This window comes from Pseudorasbora parva, chromosome 8, assembly GCF_024679245.1.
Source record: "Pseudorasbora parva isolate DD20220531a chromosome 8, ASM2467924v1, whole genome shotgun sequence".
Taxonomy (NCBI): domain Eukaryota; kingdom Metazoa; phylum Chordata; class Actinopteri; order Cypriniformes; family Gobionidae; genus Pseudorasbora; species Pseudorasbora parva.
Window position 1 is genome coordinate 42,312,161 of NC_090179.1, and position 22,765 is coordinate 42,334,925.

Sequence of the window (22,765 nt, forward strand, 5' to 3'; positions counted from 1 at the left end):
GAAATGTATCTAAATTATCATAACCCTATATATAGCAGTTGTAAAGCATATTTTAGCTATATTAACAAGTGAACGACAGAACAAACATTTGCCTCATGAAAGATCTGGTATCTGATTTTCTTTCTGCTATTAAATCAGGGTTCACTTAAACTGATTCTAACTTAATGTGTATTTTAGACCAGGTGAAAGTGAAACTGGAAAGACAAGAACTGAATGAAGTGGAGGAGGAACATCAAACCTTTAAAACTCAAAGAACAAAAGCCAAAAAGCTGAACACCTGCACTCAGTGTGGAAAGAGTTTCACACATAAAGGACACCTTAAAACACACATGAGAATTCACACTGGAGAGAAACCGTTTACATGCCCTCAGTGTGGAAAGAGTTTCACACAAAAAGGAGACCTTAACACACACATGATAATTCACACTGGAGAGAAACCGTATACATGCCCTCAATGTGGGAAGAGTTTCACACATAAAGGAAACCTTAGCAAACACATGATAATTCACACTGGAGAGAAACTGTATACATGTACTCAATGTGGGAAGAGTTTCACACGTAATGGCTACCTTAACACACACATGATAATTCACACTGGAGAGAAACCGTATACATGCCCTCAATGTGGGAAGAGTTTCACACGTAATGGCTACCTTAACACACACATGATAATTCACACTGGAGAGAAACCGTATACATGCCCTCAATGTGGGAAGAGTTTCACACATAAAGGAGACTTTAACACACACATGAGAATTCACACTGGAGAGAAACCGTATACATGCCCTCAATGTGGGAAGAGTTTCACACATAAAGGAAACCTTAGCAAACACATAAGAATTCACACTGGAGAGAAACCGTATACATGCCCTCAATGTGGGAAGAGTTTCACACAAAAAGTAAACTTTAACACACACATGATAGTTCACACTGGAGAGAAACCGTATACATGTACTCAATGTGGGAAGAGTTTCACACAAAAAGGACACCTTAACACACACATGATAGTTCACACTTGAGAGAAACCGTATACATGCCCTCAATGTGGGAAGAGTTTCACACAAAAAGGACACCTTAACACACACATGATAGTTCACACTTGAGAGAAACCGTATACATGCACTCAATGTGGAAAGAGTTACAAATATTTATCTGTTCTCAAGTATTATCTGATCCGTCACTCTGGAGTAAAACCATTTACCTGTGATCAGTGTGGTAAAGCTTTTATTTCCTCATCACATCTAAAACTACACCTGACAGTTCATTCAGATGAGAAGCCTCATGTGTGTTATGTCTGTGGGAAGAGCTTTACTATAGTTGGCCATCTGAAACAGCACCAAAGATCTCATACTGGAGAAAAACCTTACAAGTGCTCATACTGTGACAAGAGTTTCACACTGTCTGGATCTCTGAAATCACATGTGCGAGTTCATACTGGAGAGCTGAACCGGAGCTAAAATTCGGCTCTGGCATACCCAGCACATCCGGCCCATGAGTTCCCTGTGAATGTTTTTGCTGGGGTTGGGGCCTTAAATTGGAGTATATAAATAAAACTAGGATAAGGACAAATAATGATAGATATAATCGAATTTGCTGCAAATGCAGATAAATTTAATACAGATTATTTCATTTTATGCTCCACAGAAATAAATTCATTTAGGTTTGGAATGACATTAGGGTGAGTAAATGATCACATTTTTGGGTTGAACAATCATATTTTTCAAGAGTTAACACATCATTTAAGTAAGACACTGATATCTATCTTTCATGAGGCTATTCAATTTCATTAAATTGTATTAAAAAAGTTAATAAAACTTTTAAAGAGGAAGAGGAGCTTTGTTCTTAATTCATGGGATCCAGACTTAAAGCTGTTTTATAGACTATAGTTTAACTGTAGGCCAGTTTCATTTAATACAAGATCATTATATGGCTATATGGTTTCTAAAACTATATAAAATATATATAATAAACTATTATATTTGTAAGTAAAAAAAAAATGTAAACACCTGTAGAAAATACGAAAACAACCTCAATAAAAATGATTTATATTCTGCAATATTAATTTAAGTAATATAGCAACATTTTTAGTGAAGTTTTATTAACTAATTTCGGGAGGAGCACTAACAGATAATTAAACAACGGAGCCGTCAGCTAATCAAACCTAATTAACTAGGGGAGCACGTCAGATAATTAAACCTAATTAAACACAGGTGGAGCATGGTAAGCTAATCAATCTGATCAACGATAGGAGGTGTACTTATACTACAGATTTACCTCCTCTCGTTGACCATTTTTATTTTGGCATGGATGGCTTCAGGCAGGTCGCCCCGCCTGCACACTCACGCTGCTAGGCTAACTCCAAATGCTCAAGAAACAAGTATTTTCCTAACAAAATTTTAAGCTATTTATAAACTCAATTCATACCGCTTCATCAGCATTCATGGTAAAAGATTTCTGCTTTTCCCTACGAAACACAATTGGCATTTTGTCTTCTAACAATTCTAATCGATGAACAACTTCAATAATCAATGTCCTAAAGGCATGTTAATAACGTTGCGTTTTTGGAACCACGACAACAGAGTCAACTGCAAAAGCAGCACTCGTTCATCAAAGAATGCACACTGCAGAGACTTGCAACATTAAACTACAACAGTTTCTGTCTTAAGAAATAGAAAACGATCTTAAATAATGAATGTATTACTGGCACACCTCAAGCTTGCGATCGCTGTGTACTTTGCCTACGTTACTTTTAATCCACGAGAATACGTACATCATGGACGCGCACGCGGTGACCGTGGCGATGAACAAATAATTATACTTCTGGGAAAGTGAATATACAAATATTTTGAGGCTACATCACTCAGATAATGACAATGCTACAGCGTACATCACAAAAAAGACAAGCCACTAGTCGGAACCAGCTCTCCCTTGATTCAATACGTCTCAACTTGATGCCCATATGAGCTCGGTCACACAGGGACACAGTGAGTACAACCTTCTTACAAGCATTTGCGACTCAGGGCATTTCCACACCTTAAAGTCCGCACCGGGGTCTGAACTGAAGCTCATGTTTTGATTCATTTTTACATGTTGGGTTAGTTTTGTTTGCTTTCACATTGCAAATTGTGCGAGTGCAGTAAAGAACTTACATGACATACCGCGTCCTGCTGTAGTGATGCTGTTTACGAACGATTCATTCATTTTGTATGAATCTTTAATCCGAATCTTTTGAACAACGAGTTTTCTCAGAGAGCGATTCGTTCATTTGTTTACCGAGCACGCGCATATGTTCTGTACAGGAAAGTACTAAACGTGCTGGAAAATGTAACATGTAACATTTTAATTAGATTCTGCTTAAATTAACGGGATCACTTTAGAAAAGATTTGTCCATTTTGCTAAACAAGATTCAAAGATCCGTATCAGTAAAAAGGATCCGAACTTCCCACTACTATTGTGTGCTGCTTCTTGACATTGATCGGCTCGTAAACGAACGTGCGTCTGACGTCAGCGCATCGTCACTCGGGCGAGTAACTCCCAAAAACTTAGCCAGCTGACTCTTTGCCTCACTGCCTTACGAGACATGGCTTGTAAAGCAGCGTTTTGTCAATGATTTTGGACAGACTTTTAGGCAGTGTAACAGTTTAATGATCTGCAGCAAACAGTGAGAGCTTTTGTGAAAACTAAGCACATCTAATTACTTCACTAGTACTACATTTATAATGACACCAGAAGTGGAAATATTGGTGGTTGCGTGTTTATAAATAAATAAATAAATAAATTAATTAATTAATAAAAAAAAAAAAAAAAACTTCCTGTAAATGGTCAGATAATTCAAACCATACAGAACGCTTTCGCACAAGAAACGAACCTAACCTTCGTTCAGTTTGATCCGGACAGAGACTTTGCAAACTGAAAGTCAGAATCCGGACGAAGCAAGACGAGCTGCATTTCATGAAATACAATTCAATTTGGAGCTCCTGTTTTCCTAAATATAACACAAATTTCTTACAGTAGGCTATATTGTATAGCATAATAATCATTATTTTAAGCCATCTTATATTTTGGGGAAAGAAAACGTATATCACGATTACGCAAACCTCAAAGGCCATGATTTCATTAAATAAACGTGAGCTTCACATTCAGAATCTGAGCGTTCTACAGCCTTCACAACAACAACGCTTTATTTCAGAGCAGTTCACAATCATGATTAGTTCTCGTTTATGCCAAGTAAATGCATACAATGAGAAGGTTTCTGTACTACGATTATATCGTAATTTGTTGCACACAATTGTGAGGGAGTATATGTTATTTCCTTCATACTAGTTAAAAGGAGCATTCTGCAATAATCAAGCAGTAATTTCAAAAGTCTCAGTTGGTTATACAAACATGTTTCTCCATTTGTCTGTTCAACCATTTTTTCTTCTGCCGCAGCAGTGCCGTTCCTTCAGTTCCCGCAGGAGCTGAGTTTCTCCGGCTAATTTTCTCCACAGCAGCAGCAGTGCTGTTCCCTCTGCTCCCACAGGAGCTGAGTTTCTCCAGCTAATTTTCTCCACAGCAGCAGCAGTGCTGTTCCCTCTGCTCCCACAGGAGCTCTGTTTCTCCGGCTAATTTTCTTCACAGCAGCAGCAGTGCTGTTCCCTCTGCTCACACGGAGCTCAGTTACTCTGGCTAAACTTTCTCCACTGCCGCAGCAGTGCCGTTCCCTCTACTCCCACGGGAGCTCAGTTTCTCTGGCTAATTTTCTCCACTGCCGCAACAGTGCTGTTCCCTCTGCTCCCGCAGGAGCTCAGTTTCTCTGGCTAATTTTCTCCACTGCCGCAGCAGTGCTGTTCCCTCTGCTCCCACAGGAGCTCAGTTTCTCTGGCTAATTTCACCACGGCCGCAGCAGTGCTGTTCCCTCTGCTCCCACAGGAGCTCAGTTTCTCTGGCTAATTTCACCACTGCTGCAGCAGTGCTGTTTCCTCTGCTCCCACAGGAGCTCAGTTTCTCTGGCTAATTTTCTCCACTGCCGCAGCAGTGCCGTTTCCTCTGCTCCGCAGGAGCTCAGTTTCTCTGACTAATTTTCACCACTGCCACAGCAGTGCTGTTCCCTCTGCTCCTACAGGAGCTCAGTTTCTCTGGCTAATTTTCTCCACTGCCACAGCAGTGCTGTTCCCTCTGCTCCCGCAGGAGCTCAGTTTCTCTGGCTAATTTCACCACTGCTGCAGCAGTGCTGTTCCCTCTGCTCCCACAGGAGCTCAGTTTCTCTGGCTAATTTCACCACTGCTGCAGCAGTGCTGTTCCCTCTGCTCCCACAGGAGCTCAGTTTCTCTGGCTAATTTCACCACTGCTGCAGCAGTGCTGTTCCCTCTGCTCCCACAGGAGCTCAGTTTCTCTGGCTAATTTTCTCCACTGCCACAGCAGTGCTGTTTCCTCTGCTCCCGCAGGAGCTCAGTTTCTCTGACTAATTTTCTCCCTTATCCATCTGGCGAGGCTCCCCCATTGGAAGCAATGAGTCTTAATCTCCCATCGGATGCCGTCAGAGCATCTCAGTCACTATCCATCTTTTCTTTTTCCGTCCGGTGAAGCTTCCCTTTCCGATTGCAGTGAGCATTGATCTCCCTTCGAATGCTGTGAAAGCTCTCCTGGCGTGTGTTTCCCCATCTCTTTCTCCGTACCGTCGGCCGATAGTACCCACTCATCTGATGCCAGGAATCTGCTCCTGGCGGAAGCTGGGTGGGCCCCCTCGGTCAGTCTTTCTTTTTAATTTCGACGCCCCATTTATCGATTTGGTAGGGCTCACTCATCTGACGCTGTGATTCTAATCTCCCGTCAGATGCGGCTTGAGCCCCCGATCGACGGTTTTCAAACTTTGCGCATGTTGAATCTCGTTGTGCACTCTTTCTCCGGACGGTAAGGTTTTTTCGTTTGTTGCAGTGAGCCGGGCCCCCCTCAGACATTGCAAGAGCTTTCCCGATTGGTCATCTTAATTTGAGGAAGCTCCTCATTTATCGGCCATTAGGGTTAGTTTCTCGTCCGTTGCAGTGAGCCCGGCCCCCCTCAGACGTTGCAAGAACCTTCCCGATCGGTCTTTCCAATTTGAGGATGCTCCTCATTTATTGGTCGGTGGGGGTTTGTTTCTCGTCTGTTGCAGTGAGCCGGGCCCCCCTCAGACGTTGCAAGAACCTCCCCGATCAGTCTGTCAAATTCAAGGTTGCTCCTCATTTATTGGCCGGCAGGGTTTTTCTCGTCTGTTGCAGTGAGCCAGGCCCCCCTCAGACGTTGTAAGAGCCTTCCTTATCGGTCCTTCTGATTTGAGGATGCTCCTCATTATCAGCTGGTACAGCTTGTTTCTCGTCTGTTGCAGTGAGCCTGGCCCCCCTCAGACGTTGCAAGAGCCTTTCCGATCGGTAATTTTATTCAAGACCCCTCCTAATTTAATCGGCCGGTAGGGTTTTTTCCCATCTGTTGCAGTGAGCCTGGCCCCCCTCAGACGCCGTAAGAAGCCTTCCCAATCTACCCCGCTGATTTTGAGGATGCTCCTCATTTATCAGCTGGAAGAGCTCATCTTACATCTGTTGCAGTGAGCCAGGCCCCCCTCAGACTTGGTAGAGAGCCTTCCCGATCGGTACGCCAAATTCTAGGCTGCTCCTCCTCTATCGTTCAGTAGGGTCTTCTTTTTCATCTGTTGCAGTGAGCCTGGCCCCCCTCAGATGCTGTAAGAAGCCTTCCCAATCTGCCCCCCTGATTTTGAGGATGCTCCTCATTTATCAGCCGGAAGAGCTCGTCTTACGTCTGTTGCAGTGAGCCAGGCCCCCCTCAGACTCGATAAAGAGCCTTCCCGATCGGTACGCCAAATTCTAGGCCGCTCCTCATTTATCGTCCGGTAGGGTTTTTCTCGTCTGTTGCAGTGAGCCCGGCCCCCCTCAGATGCTGTAAGAGCCTTCCCATCGGCCTCTCTGATTTTGAGGATGTTCCTCATTTATCAGCCGGAAGAGCTCGCTTCTCGTCTGTTGCAGTGAGCCGGACCCCCCTCAGACGTTGCAAAGGGCCCTCCCGATCTGTAATTTTACAAAAAAATTCTCCTCATCCATCGTCCGGTAGGGTTCTTTCCCGTCTGTTGCAGTGAGCCTGGCCCCCCTCAGACGCGGCAAGAGCTTTCCCGATCGGTCTTCCAACGCCCAGTTTCCTTCAGCCAGTAGAACCCGTCCGCCCAAAGCAGCGAGGCAACACGGGCTCTCCTGGTCTAGCAGCCAGGCCTCTCAAATTATCAGCCCACCAATTTTTCTGCGTATTTGGGGGTTTTTCTGGTGGCTGTCCTCCACTCCTTGCATTTTGGGGGATACTCTGGGTTCGGGCAAAAAAATCCGAGCCCGGAGCCCTCCCCTGGACAGCACGCCAAATACGCATAATCTTTACTCTATTTAATTTGATGTAAGTGGGAACTCGTGAAGTGAAGTTTTATTAACTAATTTCGGGAGGAGCACTAACAGATAATTAAACAACGGAGCCGTCAGCTAATCAAACCTAATTAACAAGGGGAGCACGTCAGATAATTAAACCTAATTAAACACAGGTGGAGCATGGTAAGCTAATCAATCTGATCAACGATAGGAGGTGTACTTATACTACAGATTTACCTCCTCTCGTTGACCATTTTTATTTTGGCATCCCTCCACCACCCCATCTCCTCACTTCAATTTAATAAACCCTCATTAGATGCCATCACAATCCATAAAACATTACAGTCTAGTTATAGAGTATCTCTACCACAGGGGGGGGGATACTCTGGGTTCGGGCAAAAAAATCCGAGCCCGGAGCCCTCCCCTGGACAGCACGCCAAATACGCATAATCTTTACTCTATTTAATTTGATGTAAGTGGGAACTCGTGAAATGAATGTTTCTTCCAAAACACCATATGTCTTCGCTGTTAGTAGCTGCAAGGTAAATTGTGGTTGTGCTAAAGTATTGCCGTGAAGGGGGGGGAGTGGGCCGACACCCTTGCCTCTTCATCATATGCATCTTATCCCTTTGAATGATTTTTTAATAACCTCATGAATTAAATAATCAGTTATTATCCTTTCAAAATAATGAATTATTGACAATCAATTTTATTTGATCATTAATACATTTAACTATTATTTAATATGATTTCGACTCTGTGTCTGCTGTATGGTGTCTAATTTGCTTTCCAGAGACGGTCTGACAAAGACAGTCTGACCCCTATCTATGTGCCCTGACATAGATAGCCTGACCTCTATCTCTGGGTCCTGACCAACAGGGCCTTGGAGAGAAAGTTAGAACTTCCAAGAGGTGAATCCTGCCTGTTGTTAGTAACCCCAGGACAGGAAGGGGTGGGAGGATTTGAGTCTCCCAATTTTGATTTCTTCCCATTTATATAGTGTGATTTTTTTCCCCATTGATAGAAGTACATTTTTGTCTTTATATTTCTTTATAGAATGAGGTAGATGATATTAGTCATACTTTTCTTTCTGGAGATTTGTTTGTCATGTGGTGTTGATATCTGCTGCGCTAACTTTGAAGGAGAGATGTGCCCTAGAGTCGTGTGTGTGTGTGTGTTACATGTTCTGTGCAGGTCTATGGACTGGATTGGACCGCTTTTCTCACACCCTAGACCTCTTGGTGTCTTTCTAGGACTCCCCTGAAGTCAACACTACCCCAATCTTGGGATTGTCTGATGTATACATCCTGATTAACAACAACATCTCCTATCTATTCTCGCGTGACACATTGTTTAGACTTTATGCCAATCAGTAATATTCCACGTGTTTGTAATGATGTAAATCATGCCCTTGAAATTGGTATAACTGGTGTGGTAATTTTGTGTAGAGTAGAGTCTGGCCTGACACCGCCCTGAGAGACTCTGAAGCTGACTCTACTGATGAAACTGCAAACTATTCTTCAGTAAAATTCTCTCCGATGATTGAACATCCTGACTCCTGGTCTTCATTTCGCATATCTGGTCTATGGGTCAAAACTTCAACCCCTAACAGCCGTTCTCCACTTTACCTCGTCATGAATACATGCTCGCGGCTGTTTTCAGCTGATTCAACACAGAACATGTTCCCATATCACATGATTGTATAAAACTAAATTTGGAGTCCAAGTGCCGTATAGAGCAGCATTTGAACGCAGCGTACGTTCGTCAGCGGCTGCGCTGTGCGGATATTCGCTTTTTGCAGTTCCATGCGCTCAAATACTAGCCTAATAAATAAATACATAGAAAAAATAGCCCCTAATATGGAGGGGAGGTCTCTCTTGCTTCGGCTTGTCAATTCATAAGACAAACCAATGGGCCGCTGTCCCTGCATGTTGTCAGTGGTACACATTTTTTTTTAAAAATTGAAAAACACTACCAGCCCCAAAGAGCTAATTTAGTGACTCATTTTAAAAAGTATTGTTCTGTGTCACAGTGAGCAAATGTTTTCTTCAGATCAAAAATATAAATCATGAAATCATGTGTAGTTAATTAACTAATAAACTCATGTTTCTGTGAAATGCCACAATATTTGTTCTTTATCAAACTATTCCTATGAATATTATTGAATTATTCCTTAATTGGACACTTGTTCAAAGAAATACCAAAATGAACTAACGCCAGCTTCACATTGCACAAGGCAGGGCAGAAGAAGTGCCTATGGAGAGCTGGAGCCGTGCGCGTCCATTGTGCATTCATACTGGCCAACGTGATCTCATGAAAATACGTGAGTATTTTTACGTAAAGTGTGATTCTACTACACGTACATTTACTAACGTTTTCACACACAATAAAACGTACAATATTGACGTATTGACAGCACTAAAATGTAAATTATCTACGTATCCAAGTGTGAACGTGTAAGCAGCCAGCCAACGGCTCCCATAAATCGTGGCATTAATATCGTTTATTTTATATCCAATAGTCACATCAATACATGTTTTCAGTCCCATTTATTAAATGCATTTTACTAAGTTAATCAACCTAATATAAAATAACAGAAATATAAAATAACATTTTGCTCTCGTGACTTCTGCTACAAACTCATTTCGGATGACTAGATAATGTTAAAAGAAGACCGTCAGATGAATAACATTCTTGCCAACCATTTTGTGGTATTTAGCTTGTTGTTTGCTGTGAGACATAAAAAGGCATTTTCTCCTATTCAGCAACTGGCGATCACAAGATACATCAATTCACAAAACACAACACTTTATTCGTTCGCTGTAATCCAAATCGTTAGAATCCATAAGTTTGCGAGAAACAAATCCATTAGCCTTCCATTAGTCTTCATCTCCTCTCAGTAGCGCGACGGTAAACATCAAATCTCGCGCTCGTTGTGAATTCAAATTTAAAAAACGCACCCTCATGAAGCGTTACGACATGATTTACGGCAGTGGCATCGAACGCTCATTGGCTCTCGCCTGCTTCGTCACAGATTTTGACATGTCGTGTTTCAGTCGATTTGTATTTGAAATGGGAAACGCGCAACTTCACGGAGAGAAGCCGGATTAATATTTTCATTGATTAATAGCTAACATTCTGCTCTGTACCTCATACAAAACTATTAACGTTATATACCACCAGAGAGGACTGCGACTGCAACACATCTTCATTTGAACTACTTTTGGTACCGCTTTTGACATGTTTGCAATAAATAAATTATTGTGATTACACTGGTCTGTCTGTTATGCTTTGGTTTATAACAGTACGTTGTTTTAATAAATGCTAATGGGTAGGTTTAGGGGTAAGTGTAGGATTAGCCGTTCAAAATATTTTTTTAATGCTATATTGTTATCAAAATCGTCATTTTCCAACGTTTTACCTTTTATTTTCTTTATATTCTGTATTAAATTGGTAGGTTTAGGTTTGGGGTAGTGTTAAGGGATCGTACATTAATCAATAAAATGGTCAAAGGGAAATTATATAGATATCTTTATGATATAGCAAAAAAGAAAATGTTTTACCGGTATAAAGTTTTGTATTCTTAAAAAAAAAGATTTTTATGATGGATTCGTAAATATTTTACGTTTTTTAGCTGTAAAAATGTAATAATACTAAGTTTAAATGTTGCAAATACGTCTATATTTTACATTTTAGCACTTCTCCAAACGTACTAAGACGTACGTTTAGTCTCTTTGAAAGTAACGTATTAATACCTACGTATTTACGATGAGACCAGACTGTACTGGCAGCGTTTCTCTCACGCACTCCGACACTGTCATTCTCATGCTTTGGTTTATGATGGGCAGCATAAATCTGCTGCAAATGTGGCGTGTTCCCCTCCGTCCAAACACATGCATATAACATGCTGTCTACAGATAGTTAACCTTAAAGTTAATTGTAACGCTTTAGATTATGGCCCGGAAAATACTGCATAATTAAAGTGAATTTACAACATAACTTTCAGTAATTATAGTGTAACTATAAAGTAAGTATGTGTAGGTATAAGGGAGCTATGTTATATTTGGGGAATAAAGGGGTACTATCAGGAAAATTAACAAATTATTTATAATGTAAGTATTTTTTAATTAAGTTGTGTAGTACGTACTTACCCTGTAACTATTAGTGTAGTTACGGGGTAAGTATGAATGTGCGGGCTTTAAATTAAAGTGGCTCTTGTTCCCCTCTTGTTTCATGAAGTTACAGGGTAAGTACAATAAAAACACAAATATAATCTGATATCACTCGGAAACCTTTATTTAAAAAAAGAAAGAAAAAACTTTAAAAAAAAAAACAGATTTAGAGCACATTCTTTTATCTAGCTTGACTTCATCCTTGTTTTCTTCCTTGCCACATATTAATCTTAAGAAGGATCCCACACGTCTCTAGCTAGTATTCTGTAACTGTTACACTGAAAATACAGTGAGCGCAGAAATGTCCTCACCGTTTACTCGTCTTTTACCCTCATGCCATCAGAGATGTATGCGACTTTATTTCTTCAGATGAACACAGAAAAATGAATACTCTCTGCTAATGAAAATTCATTTGGGTTTCTAAGAGTTAAGACATCAAACAGCACATACAGCAATAACTACAGTAATCCATACGATCCCAATGCATGAATCAATGTCTTCTGAAGTTAAACGATAAGTGTTTGTAAAAAAATTACAATATTTTATTTTTTTTAAACTGTAGACTATCACTTTTGACCAGCAGTCATCTGCGTGTGCATGCGATGGTTGAGTTCACGCTAGACGTAACTTGAAGGGTGACTTGCGTGCACCGAAAAACTCATGCGGATGTCTGATGCTGTACGTTTGTTAATTTTTTATTTTTATGCTCACAACAGTAAACAAACTAACATAATATATGATAATGGCAATTACATTACATTAAAAACAAAGTAGGACCTAAAACCCTGAGGAACTCCACATGACAGAGGGGTCATTTCTGAAAGAATGTTATTAGCAAACACAGAAAATGATCGGTCACTCAAGTAAGAGGAGAACCAATTTAAAACCATCCATGAGAACCCCATTTCATTTTGTCTATTTATCAATACATTATGGTCTAATGTATCAAATGCCGACGATAAATCAAGTAAAATCAACACAGAGTAGTGTCCAGAGTCTGCAGCCATCAAAATGTCGCCTGATACTTTTAGAAGTGCAGTCTCCGTTGAACGACATTTGCGAAAACCTGACTGGAATTTGTCAAACAACTTTTTTCCTTCTAGAAACGGATTCAACTGCTCCACCTCTGCTCTCTCAAGGATTTTAGATTTTAAAAAAGGCAGTTTAGATATAGGCCTGTAATCAGATGGGTCAAAAGAATCCAGATTGGGTTTTTTCAGCATGGGGCTGACAACCGCTTTTGGAACAACCCCAAAACAAGCAACTTTTTTTCTACGGAGCCCCCCTAGGAAAAATAAATAAACTGTGTGCACGCTTTTACAATCCGTGGGGATTTTAAACTGTGGGTACAGATTGTCAATTTAAATCCATGTGGACAGATTGGTAAACTGTACAGTTTATTTATTTTTCACCCCCCTGAGCTTCAGGACAATGACCACAAGAGGGAGTTAACTACCTTTTAACATTATAAAACTGATGGGATATCAAATATAGACTGATGTACCAAGTACATTATACACAGTAAACATCTGAAATTTACACACAAAAAATCTTCCTGAATTCACAAATTCTTTATTTATTATGATTTCACACATGCTGCCTTCACAAGCTATCGGAATTATCGTAAATACGAGCGCCCTCCCGGTTCAACATTTGTATGTGATGTGCTCGTAATCACGACTTCAGAAGTGGGAATTATCAATTATCCAGAAGTGGGAATTATTCTTTAGAATCGTCCCCCACAACGGGTTGATCCATTATTTTACTCCTTTCTCTTTCTTCCAGTCTTTGTTATATCTCTTCCCATATTTTGCCCACTTTATCCCAGCCATTTGTTCCTGTCAAAAACTCCCACAGTCCAGTCAGTCACCATCAGTGGCAATGCGCGCATTCATTTAAAGTTTACGCCACACAGTGATTATTTTTTCCTAACCAGAAAAAAAAAAAAAAAACAGATTGCCCTGCTCTGCCTCTGAGTGGCTAGCGTTGCCATCTGGGCCAGAGATGTGGGTGGGAAAAAACTCTGCTGTCTCTTGTGTGTATGGGTAAAACGGGAGGGACAGAGAGAACAGGCTAGAAAAACTCCTACTGAATAATAAATATTATCTTGATAACTTATTATGGAGCTGGGATCAAGCCCAAAAAAGGAACTACACTTTAGAAAATTGTAAATTAGATTTCAAAGGTTTGTCTCAGCTTTATAAATTAAATGAAATTGGGTCTATACTGGAATGAGACAAATGTTTTCATCAGCTCATTTAACGTGGAGCTGCTGTTATTTCTCACGGTTATTTGGAGTCACCGAGAGCCCCCTGGAGGAAACAAGTGAGGAACGTTTGCTGCTCAATGCGTGCGGTAGGTTTAATGAGTGGGATGTTGTTTGGTCCACTAGTTGGCAGTAATGGGAAGTATAAAGTGGGGTGCATTGAGTGAAGAAGTAGTTGGTAACTTGTATGTGATGGAAGTCCCATGTTGAATAAAGAAACCAGTTCCCGCAATCTCAAGTTCCTCTGATTTGTCTGATGCCTTAATAATACATTGTGTTCACGACAGCTGAGAGCGCGTTTGCGGCACCTGGAGAGCGCAAACTTGAGGAAGTGAAGATAGATGAGAGAACGGACAAACCTCAAGAGGTAAACAAATACGTAACTAACGTCATATACTGGATTCAGTCAAATTATTATTGAATATATCTGTAAGGTTACTTAAATATGTCAATAACACAAATGACAGTTGGGTGTGAACGTTTGTAAATCTACATATTTACAGAGTTGACAACTTTTAAGTTCAGGTTGGATTGAGACTTTTTGGGAGGGGAGGGTGGGGGGGGTGTGAGATATTCGGTTCGTTTTCAATTCAGTATCAATTCATATGTAGTATACTGTACATAATAGGAAACAAATGTTTGTCTTAGCACAATTTTCCACGTTTCTTGGGTCAAATTATGTGCTCCCATTCATTAATATTCACTTGTGTGTGCTTATGTAAGTATCATTGTTTATTAAAAATATTAGGATGCAAGTTAATTATTGACGTTTTAAAATTTAACCTTTAAAGAAATCTAGTGTTTCATCATATCTATTAGATTAGATACATGTATATTTTTAAAAGAGCCATAAGGCACCTGGGTAATGGTAATTTTTTTTAGCCACAAAATTACTCTAATTTGCCTCTTTGAATTGGAATTCTCTATTTTAACCTTAATTACTACTCTAATTGTAAAATAAATAATAAAAATATTAGAAGAAAAGTATTTTAAGTAGTCATTAATTGACAATACATATTGCAAAAATGGTATTTAGTACCAAAATATCTCCTCAAAATATTCAATAAATATTATTGAACTAAAATATAGAACATTTATTTAATTGAAAAATAGTTACGGTCTATCTATATTGTCATCAATGAGTATGAGTGTGACCAATTAGTAAGGAATACCTGAGGGCTAAATACAAGAATAACATTAATGTTACAATGTTGCCTCTCTATCTCTCTCCATAATAAAACTATCCTGTAAATATGGTTGACTTAATAATCAATGCACTCTATGCTGTACTGTTAAACAAAACTTAATGCAAACATCTGTATAGTGAAACTGTTGTTTATCCGCTTAAGCCATTCAAATGCATTGACAGCTCTAGAAGTATCGAGTGCTCCATGAACCACATGACCACGTGAGCTGCTGGGAGATGAGAGCATGTTGCAACTCTCTGGCTTTAAGATTATGCCCCATTAGAGCCAAAACGCTATTTATTGTTTGAATTCCACAGGTTTGGCAATTTGGCGTGAGATTTAGTTGGGCAGAGTGAGAGTGTGTGTCTCATGCCAAATGCGTGAGAGTTGGCAACCCTGATATTTATCAATTGTTTTATGCATGATGGTCTAGTCGGCCTCCTATTTATAACATCTAATAAGAATGGGCCAGGCATAGGTGAATAGCGCTTTATTTCCATCTCGTCGTCTTTGGGTCCGCCCAATATATTGGAGGCCGTGTTCATGTTTGCACATGCCCATTCATCTCTTTGCAACCAACCAGAGAAAATGCGACGCAGCGCCATCTTTAACTTTTCGCTTGAGGTAAATCAGAAAGGGGAAAAAACAGGCAGTTGTAAGTGCAGTTTCTCACTGCAGCCGAATGGGTTAGATGATAATTTTTTAGCTTAGAAATGTTCATACTCTCGTGCCAAAGTTTGTGTAAATTACCAAACTGTCTGAACATTTGTCATCCTCTGCTAAATCTACTGAACAGGTCATTAAGTTGATATTGGTAGATGTTTATTTATGTAATGTACGCACATATGTATGTTAACGTACGTAATTGACATGCTTCAGTAGAATATTTGCTTTCTTGAAATTCAGTGTCTTTGGAAAATGTCCGTTAGCATCAACCGTTTTCAGAACCGGTTTGCTAATATACTGTAGCAAGTCTAGAGATTGTTTATGTTCTATTATTGTTTAGAGATGGAGTGTGTTCGAGGTGCATGTATGTTCTTTCATGTGTTATGTGTTCTGGGTGGTGGGGCTTTAAGGCATAGGCTGTTCTTCTGAGAAAAGAGCCTACAGAGTGATGTGAGGGCGGGGTCTGTGGACAGCGTTTGACTCGCTGGTCTGTATGACTGTGTTCACAGCGCGGCGGCAAGGTGGCCGGAAGTCGTTCATTTTCAATGGGAGCCGGCAGCTAACTCGTTCTTGGCAACTAGCGAGCGAGTTCTTGTGGGCGGAGGGTTAGTCAACAAACTGTTCTAGTGATGTCATTACATCCCTGCACTTCCTGCCAGTGTTAGGCAAGCTACTAGGAAAATGTAGTGAGCTAAGCTACCAGTTCCTCTACATTAAATTAAGCTTCACTACACTGAAGCTACCCCCCTTGGAAATGTAGCAAGCTAAGCTACAGCAACTTGACAAAAGTAGTTTACTACATCTAAGCTACTTTTTATTTATTTAATTTTATATTGAACCCACTTCATTCCAATCAATGCTATTTCAGTGATCAATAAAAGTCAAGCATATAGACACACATTTTTTTTAGTTATACAAAAACTATCCGAAATCAATTCGGCAACAAAAACATGTGATCCATAATATTAACAAAACCAGGGGCCTATTGCACAAAACTAGGATACGGGATTAAGCCGGGATATCTTGGGGATCTTGTCATTTTTATGCAAAATTTAGTACACAGCTGTCATGTAAACATACCCTGAAGTCAAACTCATACCAAGAACGATAACGATAATGAAAGATAACTGTATATTAGTGGAAAAATTGAGCCAGGATCACCAAAATATCCCGGCTTAATCCCTTATCCTAGTATTGTGCAATAGACCCCTGGTGTCGAGAGTGTGTGTGTATGTTCATCTGTATGTGTATGATATGCATACACAACTGTGTGTTTGCATTTATGCTCAATTTAGACTTGGGCACTTTTGCAGGACAAACTGTAAGTTAATTTACAACTCAACTTGTACAAAAAAAGTCCAGTCCAGAAAGTACAGTAGCAAAATAATTAACACCTGCTCCAAACAGTACCAACATGGTAAAAAAACAAAACAGCGTGTGTGTGTGTGTGTGTGTGTCTCCCACACACATGAAACAAGTTTCATTCATTCATTTATATCAAGAGGTGGCCAGGCTAGACCCCGATACTTTTAACAAGAGGTGTTTATTCAAGAGACACAATAGATTTTAAAACTTTGCAGTTTCTCTTTTGTAACCGTGCGGACGATGCGCGTTCAACAGCGACTTGAGCGCTAGGGGAAAAAAACGTCAACCAGATGGCGCGTGCACATTCGCACTTATCCCGTCTTTACGCGCCTGCTTGTACTTTCAAACGCTCCTGCTCCCGCTTTCAAAACACTTCTGTGTTCTTTCAAACCGCTGCCGTGCATTGATCATTGTAGCCAATCACAGGCACATCCGAGGAGCGTGTGAGCACAATGACCAGTCAGAGGTGTTTACTATTACAGCTCAACAGCGCTCGAAGCGTCACATTTTTTACATTTCAGTACCGATTTGGTATCGCGGTCGGTACTTTTGACAACACTATACAGAACTGAACCGAAACCGTGAACCTAAAACTGTGATACAAACCGTTCTGTACCGTTACACCCCTAGCGTAATGTATGTGAGAGGGTAGCACACATATTCGGAAAGCCTTCGGCCATTTTAATCTAGATTAAGTTCAAAATTAATCCAGATAAAAAAAAAAAATTATATATATATATATATATATATATATATATATATATATATATATATATATATATATATATATATATATATATATATATATATATATATATAATGCATATGGATGCCCACCTCTAATTGTTGTAAGGAAGAGACAGGATCCAATAATGCACAGAGAGATAGTTTACTGAGGGAGCGCTGCAACGTCTCTTTTCAAATTAGAAAGCAAGAAGCTGCGGGACCGTAGATCCCTTATAACTGGAACACAGGCAGAAAGCGAAATATAACAAAAGGTTAGCAGCACAGTCTTAAGAAGGTTCCCCTGCGAACGGGACAGTCTCTCTCTCTCTCGTGATAGGGTGGAGACCGGAAGGTGGCCGTGAGTCCGGAAGACCAGCGAGCGGGACTAACCCCCTCGTATCCACGCACCAGGCTCCGGGAGATCGTCTACTGCGGGAGGGCTGGACCCAGAGTGGTAGAGAGGTTATAAGCAGCGAGGTGTTAGGGCTGACCTGATCCAGATAGTGGACACATGACAGGATACGACAGGACACAGGAGGGTAATATAGCAAGTGGAAAGATGAGAGAGGCAGGTGCAACGAATCAGTGGAACCCCGCTAATGGGGAACAGCTGAGGAGGGAAACGAGAAGAGAGGAGAAGAAACCAGCAGGGGCAGCGAATACAGAGAAAGGGGACAGACTATGACACTTATATATATATTAGGGCTGTCAATAGATTTTTTTTTTTTAAATCGTGATTAATCTCACCTGTTCTGTGCGATTAATAGCATGCTTATTATGAATTTAAGCAGTCGCCATTTATCTTATTAAACACATTCATTTTGTCATAATTTGCTATAACTAAACCATTACACACAACGTATTTTCTGCAAGCTTCAAGGGTCATTGGAGACCCCAAAAGGAAAACAAATAACCAAATATAAGGAGTCCATATAATTCTATAATATAATAAATTCAAATTTGTACGCACCTAGAGAACAACATTGAGATTTTCATTGTAAACATGTTATGTAAAATAGACATTTAAATGTAGACCTCTCAAGCTGCGATACTGAGCAGAACCACACAGAGACGCCAAAAAAACTACGAAAAAAAAACGCTTTGACTTCACAAAACTACTATGACTAAACACAACAATGTCGCTCCCTCTGCTGCATGCTAGCTCAGTATATATCTCTGATTATCATCATCAGTTCTCTTTTAACAGTAGGTTAAGTCAGTGTACTGTTAACTGAATAACTTTGGGATTAGGGCTGGGCGATATGGCCAAAATTTCATATCCCGATATAGCTCATTTGATATCCCGATAACGATATACATAACGATATAGCAATTTTTCTGTTAATTCAGTTTATGAATAGTCTATACAAAATTGCAATGTGGAAATGCAGTTTGAAATGATATACAAAACAAATAAAGGTAGTATGGACTACATTTTTATTTTATTTAGAACCTTTTTTTCAAGCAAGACTGTTGGTAAAGTTAACACCTGCCTAGGGATGTTAACCGATGACCGTTTGACCGATGGCTGACCGTATCAACGTTAACCGATCAAAGTTGTCGGTTAAAATAAATAAAAAAGTGATCTCTAAATTAGGCTATTATACAGTGGGCTAAACGCTACAGTTAGCCGTCTCATTCCAAAATCTTTTTGTGTGATTGAACATATCCCTCGCACTCAATTCTTCATAACTCGCCTGTTTGTACTTAATAAACCAATAAGAACATTTGGCGCGAGGTCACAGCGCGCTCACAAGGTTTGCCAAAAGTAAACACTCGAGCTTAGAGTCAGGGCAGACGACAGGATGAAGCGTCATTCCGCATAAGATGGGCTTACATTTGGAAATATATTACATCTTCATTTCAGTGGGAACACATAAGGTGTTGATCGTCTTTCTTTATTATTGTTAGCACTACCTCGAGCTAAAGCGGCGTCTCTTCGGAGCTGTCATTTTCTTGAATGAGCCGCGGCAATGTTTCAAATGAGCTTCTAACGCTAGACAAACGCCTTTATTTACAACGCGATCACCTTAACCAAACAATTTCGAAACTAAGGAGCCATTTGTCCTCTGATTACAAACAAGCTCCTCTGCGGCGCGTTTGCGGGACTCGTGTTTCGCTCTGTGGGGGATTTAAAAAAAGTGACGTGAGTGGAAGGGAGGCGGCAGCGCGTGTGTGTGTGAGTGTGTGAGAGAGAGAGACAGAGGGAGCGCGGCTCGCGGCTGTTATTTCAAATAGCGCAGCTTATTTTAAACTAATCGGTTAACCGGTTTCAACCGGCTAATGAGGCTCGGTGGTCGGTCAAGAAAATGTTTAGTTTTCGCCATCCCTACACCTGCCAATATATATATATACATATACATACATATAAACAATCTTTCAAACTTCCAAACCCAACTGCCACATATAAACAGCTGCGACATGTTTAGTGTTTTACACTCTACACTAGTTGTGATATTCTAAAATATTTCAATATATGGCTATGGTGTGCCACGCGTAAAAGCCCGCTGCAGCGTCTGTGTCTGAAGTGTGTTTCGAGCACTTTTGCCATTACTCTGGCATCATTACTCTGATAATTACCCTGGTCTGAACCGCGTCTACTACCGTCTTCCTCCATGTGTGTTTATGTATTGCAGTGTGCATGGGCATGCCGTGGCGTGAGGTGCATCTTGACGTAAAATTCTGCCATAAACGCCTTATCGTGGCGTAAGCGATAGAGCCTTATATAAAACGATAGACATTTTCTATCGTCCAGACGATATATTTCGTCATATCGCCCAGCCCTATTTGGGATGTTGCTTTATTTCGAGTCAGAGAGAGAGAGAGAGAGAGAGAGAGAGAGAGTCAGACACGTCAAAAAGTGAAAAACGTAAGAAATGTGTGGATTAGTGCTTACTTAAGACGCAAATTATTATTTGGAACGGTTCAGTCCGATTTGATCACTGAACACTTTCCCAGAGTTTAATGCTTAAACTCACCAACAGAGAATCAGCTTAAATAGCTAGAATGGAAATTTCCTCCTACCAGGGTTACAGGTGCAGATGCTCAGTGTTATTGATAAACTCCCGACTTTTATGATCGACTGTGTGATGCAAATTACTTTAATGTTACAGCTTCACGTACTTCTGTAATTTATTTGCATTAAGTAAGGGATAATGTACACCCAGCCTGTTGTTATTGCAGAATAAACCCCGACAGAGTGATCAGGACCCCGACGCGAAGCGGAGTTAATAATCTATGAATGTAGTTTAATGTAATTTAAACTACATTAATGACCCAGTTTAAATACAGATTCATCTTCATCTATCTAATATGATAAACACAGCTGTGTTACCTCAAACTCATGACCTGAAGAGCGGGAATTGCGCTCGCGACTGTGTCCCGTCATAATAAAAGTCCCGTGAGCCGTGTTCGGCAACAATCGCTCCAGCTGCCTTTGTCATCTCCTCAACACTTGGTCCTGCTCTGCTTCATACTACAGTAATGTTAATAACCACATCCATGAACATGATTTCTGTGCGCCTTATTACATGGTGCTTATTACACGGCTACTAGTCTCAAATAAATAATTATTAGGCACAAAATATTGTCTTGAGATTAAATGTTTTATTAGCTCTTACGCAAAGCTTCCGCGAAGAAAAACAGTTCCAACCTGCTTTAAGCCTTTATCTATTGCTGAAGATTTGGCATGTGCCCTTGCTAAATGTTGAAAATGAATGCTGAAAGGGTTAGTTCACCCAAAAATGAAACCAAGCCTATGATTTACTCACCCTCAATTATCATAGGTGTATATGACAATCTTCTTTCAGACAAATGCAATCGGAGTGATATTTAAAAAGTCCAGGCTACCGTTAATCCCAGCAGTAGTTGTTTGAAGTCCATAAAAAATGCAGCTGTCCGTCAAATAACGTGCTCCACACGGCTCGACGGGTTAATAGAGCCTTCTGGTTCGAATCGATGCGTTTGTGTAAGAAAAATATATATTAAAAACGTTATAAAGGAAACCTGCCTTGAAGTCTTCCATTGTAACCCACGGCTGTTTAAGCCACAAGATGGCACCAGCGTAAAGCATAGAAGTAGTACCGGTCAAGATAACTCGTAGTACCCGTATGAGCGGGTGTTATCTGGAAATAACATATACCGCTGGAATGCGCGATTGACCAATCAGAATCAAGGCGACAGGAGCAGAAAAAGGTTAAGGAGGAAATGTTTCTATTGCAATACTCTTTCTTTATTTTACTTAAAAGACTTGAAAACTCTTACTTAAAACTTTACTTTAAAAAAACCTTTTACACATTCCCAGTGTATTGTATATTTTTGTTAGCCTGGCTCTGCCCTCCTACGTACTTCCGCTCAGTTTTAATTTTCCTTCAGTACTACGTCTGGGACTGCTGAGTAGTCTTAGGTTTTCTCCGAACACATTTTTACCGGTCCAATCAGCGAACAGAGGGAGTGGCTGAGAACGATGATGTTGATGTCGAGCGCTAGTTTGAGATGTAGTTCAGTAATGGCGGCGGAGAAAGATGCAAACTAAACCATTCAATGCATTGTGGCACCGCTGCCGAATATCCAGAAGTTAAAGCCGGAGCAATAACAGTCTTTGCTGGGGTTTGTTGGTGGCCATGATGTTGTGGCCCTCCAATAGGGTAAATTCGGGAAAAGTTTGATTTTCCAGAAGGAGTTGGCTGAAGCTATTCGGACGGTAACTGTTTCTCGTGGGGTCGGAAGGTATTGCCATCATTTAAGTTACGGGGGCTAGTCAGTTATTTTATTGCCGTCCGTCTCTCACCACCTGTGTAAAAATCCCCGGCTGAGTTACCTACTGCTTTTGACAAACGCAAGGTCGTGTTGATGTAATAGCTGTCCGAATCTGAGTTTTCAACAATATATCACTTCAAAATTCACTGTTTGTAATAATGTTTGACCACTGCAGAACACCATACGGTTGCTTTGCTGTTATTAGGATGCATTTATAGACTTGTATTTCCTTAAAATGCTGG

The 22,765-nt window shown here is 40.4% G+C and overlaps 1 protein-coding gene and 1 pseudogene across 2 annotated transcripts in view; both read left to right on the plus strand.

Moving 5' to 3' along the window:
- Positions 1 to 22,765, plus strand: part of LOC137084558 (zinc finger protein 721-like) — a 72,458-nt pseudogene that overhangs the window by 34,938 nt on the left and 14,755 nt on the right.
- The window catches only part of LOC137084841 (gastrula zinc finger protein XlCGF57.1-like), a 103,990-nt gene continuing 95,177 nt past the window's right edge, over positions 13,953 to 22,765 (plus strand). For both annotated transcript variants that reach the window (XR_010906808.1, XM_067451335.1), the window contains exon 1: positions 13,953 to 14,188. The gene's annotated coding sequence lies outside the window, so the exon portion shown is untranslated. The remainder of the gene's footprint in view (positions 14,189 to 22,765) is intronic.